Here is a 3,938-nt window from a genome sequence, read left to right as displayed (position 1 = left end):
GTTCAGTTCTAGTTCAGTTCTAGTTCAGTTCTAGTTCAGTTCTAGTTCAGTTCTAGTTCAGTTCTAGTTCAGTTCTAGTTCAGATCTATTTCAGTACTAGTTCAGTCTAGTTCAGTTCTAGTTCAGTTCTAGTTCAGTTCTAGTTCAGTTCTAGTTCAGTTCTAGTTCAGTTCTAGTTCATTCTAGTTCATTTCTAGTTCAGTTCTAGTTCAGTTCTAGTTCAGTTCTAGTTCAGTTCTAGTCAGTTCTATTTCAGTTCTAGTTCAGTTCTAGTTCAGTTCTAGTTCAGTTCTAGTTCAGTTCTAGTTCAGTTCTAGTTCAGTTCTAGTTCAGTTCTAGTTCAGTTCTAGTTCAGTTCTAGTTCAGTTCTAGTTCAGTTCTAGTTCAGTTCTAGTTCAGTTCTAGTTCAGTTCTAGTTCAGTTCTAGTTCAGTTCTAGTTCAGTTCTAGTTCAGTTCTAGTTCAGTTCTAGTTCAGTTCTAGTTCAGTTCTAGTTCAGTTCAGTTCAGTTCTAGTTCAGTTCTAGTTCAGTTCTAGTTCAGTTCTAGTTCAGTTCTAGTTCAGTTCTAGTTCAGTTCTAGTTCAGTTCTAGTTCAGTTCTAGTTCAGTTCTAGTTCAGTTCTAGTTCAGTTCTAGTTAAGTTCTAGTTCAGTTCTAGTTCAGTTCTAGTTCAGTTCTAGTTCAGTTCTAGTTCAGTTCTAGTTCAGTTCTAGTTCAGTTCTAGTTCAGTTCTAGTTCAGTTCTAGTTCAGTTCTAGTTCAGTTCTAGTTCAGTTCTAGTTCAGTTCTAGTTCAGTTCTAGTTCAGTTCTAGTTCAGTTCTAGTTCAGTTCTAGTTCAGTTCTAGTTCAGTTCTAGTTCAGTTCTAGTTCAGTTCTAGTTCAGTTCTAGTTCAGTTCTAGTTCAGTTCTAGTTCAGTTCTAGTTCAGTTCTAGTCCAGTTCTAGTTCAGTTCTAGTCCAGTTCTAGTTCAGTTCTAGTTCAGTTCTAGTTCAGTTCTAGTTCAGTTCTAGTTCAGTTCTAGTTCAGTTCTAGTTCAGTTCTAGTTCAGTTCTAGTTCAGTTCTAGTTCAGTTCTAGTTCAGTTCTAGTTCAGTTCTAGTTCAGTTCTAGTCCAGTTCTAGTTCAGTTCTAGTCCAGTTCTAGTTCAGTTCTAGTTCAGTTCTAGTTCAGTTCTAGTTCAGTTCTAGTTCAGTTCTAGTTCAGTTCTAGTTCAGTTCTAGTTCAGTTCTAGTTCAGTTCTAGTTCAGTTCTAGTTCAGTTCTAGTTCAGTTCTAGTTCAGTTCTAGTTCAGTTCTAGTTCAGTTTTAGTTCAGTTCTAGTTCAGTTCTAGTTCAGTTCTAGTTCAGTTCTAGTTCAGTTCTAGTTCAGTTCTAGTTCAGTTCTAGTTCAGTTCTAGTTCAGTTCTAGTTCAGTTCTAGTTCAGTTCTAGTTCAGTTCTAGTTCTGTTCTAGTTCAGTTCTAGTTCAGTTCTAGTTCAGTTCTAGTTCAGTTCTAGTTCAGTTCTAGTTCAGTTTAGTTCAGTTCTAGTTCAGTTCTAGTTCAGTTCTAGTTCAGTTCTAGTTCAGTTCTAGTTCAGTTCTAGTTCAGTTCTAGTTCAGTTCTAGTTCAGTTCTAGTTCAGTTCTAGTTCAGTTCTAGTTCAGTTCTAGTTCAGTTCTAGTTCAGTTCTAGTTCAGTTCTAGTTCAGTTCTAGTTCAGTTCTAGTTCAGTTCTAGTTCAGTTCTAGTTCAGTTCTAGTTCAGTTCTAGTTCAGTTCTAGTTCAGTTCTAGTTCAGTTCTAGTTCAGTTCTAGTTCAGTTCTAGTTCAGTTCTAGTTCAGTTCTAGTTCAGTTCTAGTTCAGTTCTAGTTCAGTTCTAGTTCAGTTCTAGTTCAGTTCTAGTTCAGTTCTAGTTCAGTTCTAGTTCAGTTCTAGTTCTGTTCTAGTTCAGTTATAGTTCAGTTCTTAGTTCAGTTCTAGTTCAGTTCTAGTTTTCAGTTCTAGTTCAGTTCTAGTTTCAGTTCTAGTTCAGTTCTAGTTCATTTCTAGTTCAGTTCTAGTTCAGTTCTAGTTCAGTTCTAGTTCAGTTCTAGTTCAGTTCTAGTTCAGTTCTAGTTCAGTTCTAGTTCAGTTCTAGTTCAGTTCTAGTTCAGTTCTAGTTCAGTTCTAGTTCAGTTCTAGTTCAGTTCTAGTTCAGTCTAGTTCAGTTCTAGTTCGTCTAGTTCAGTTCTAGTTCAGTTCTAGTTCAGTTCTAGTTCAGTTCTAGTTCAGTTCTAGTTCAGTTCTAGTTCAGTTCTAGTTCAGTTCTAGTTCAGTTCTAGTTCAGTTCTAGTTCAGTTCTAGTTCAGTTCTAGTTCAGTTCTAGTTCAGTTCTAGTTCAGTTCTAGTTCAGTTCTAGTTCAGTTCTAGTTCAGTTCTAGTTCAGTTCTAGTTCAGTTCTAGTTCAGTTCTAGTTTCAGTTCTAGTTCAGTTCTAGTTCAGTTCTAGTTCAGTTCTAGTTCAGTTCTAGTTCAGTTCTAGTTCAGTTCTAGTTCAGTTCTAATTCAGTTCTAATTCAGTTCTAATTCAGTTCTAGTTCAGTTCTAGTTCAGTTCTAGTTCAGTTTTAGTTCAGTTCTAGTTCTGTTCTAGTTCAGTTCTAGTTCAGTTCTAGTTCAGTCCTAGTTCAGTTCTAGTTCAGTTCTAGTTCAGTTCTAGTTCAGTTCTAGTTCAGTTCTAGTTCAGTTCTAGTTCAGTTCTAGTTCAGTTCTAGTTCAGTTCTAGTTCAGTTCTAGTTCAGTTCTAGTTCAGTTCTAGTTCAGTTCTAGTTCAGTTCTAGTTCAGTTCTAGTTCAGTTCTAGTTCATTTCTAGTTAATTCTAGTTCAGTTCTAGTAATTTATTTACGACTTTGGCAACCCTTTAATCCATCTTCGACATTTAGCAAAATGTGTGCATAATATTTGCATTTTTTAACAATTCAATATGAATTATGTCTTTAAACCCAAAGACACACATGCACAATTTGATACGACCATGCAAAGCCAAAGATACAATGTATGTGCAACATTAAAACGACAGCTGACTGATCTTCAACAAAAGTAAAGAAATACAAATACAAGGATATTGTATGCAGAAACATTAAACAAAGATAACTTCTTCATACGAAAATAATAATAAAGAGTACAAGTATGTATTTAACTAAACTATGCAAGCAATCAGTTTAGTTATGTTGACTAGTCGTCTATGTCTTCTTTCAATACCAAAAAAAAAAAAAAACAACAATTTTCCCTAAGCGCTGATCTTGTGAATTCTTAGCACAAAACGTTGTGGTATTATGGGAAGCAACATCATGAGGCATGACTGATGTGTGTTTGCCTTAACTAAAACTAACTGACTTCATATGTCTATTTGAGTTGTTATTGTGTTGTTGCTGGAGTTTCTGGAGTTGCTGACTTCAATAATTTCGTTGCTGTTGTTGCAGTTGTTTTGTGTCTTCGACATCTTTTGCGATGATCAACTTCACAGAAATGTCAGCACAACAGCATGATCATTAACAAAAACTGCTGTGAGCTGTCGATATTTATAATATTCAATGCCGATGATGCACATCATCAATGAGTATGACGACGATGATGTTGCTGTTGTTAAAGCTTAATGCTAAAATTATTTCTTCTTCTTTTACTTGCCTCTAACTTTACTAAAGAGACTTAAAATGATATTGACATTGATGCCTTTAATACATACAGTTCAGTGTGCACTTGCTGCTCCTGTCGCTCTTTCTTTCCTTTGGCATTGCCAAATAAGATGATCATGACTATGAGGATGATGATGATGATGATGCAGTAGAAGAGATGACAATGATTTGCATCATGTTCTTCTTCTGTTCATGCAGTTTTGTTGAAGTGATTTTTCATCACTAATGATAAGCACGTTTTATATTTTGAATGATTTGATATGTTGTAAATGGAGTTGAATTCAAGGACT

The sequence above is a fragment of the Lucilia sericata genome, unplaced genomic scaffold (assembly GCF_015586225.1).
Source record: "Lucilia sericata isolate MDLA Ls3-8-SP2 unplaced genomic scaffold, ASM1558622v1 Contig000671F_arrow, whole genome shotgun sequence".
Lineage (NCBI taxonomy): Eukaryota > Metazoa > Arthropoda > Insecta > Diptera > Calliphoridae > Lucilia > Lucilia sericata.
Note: the sequence above shows the minus strand (reverse complement) of the source record.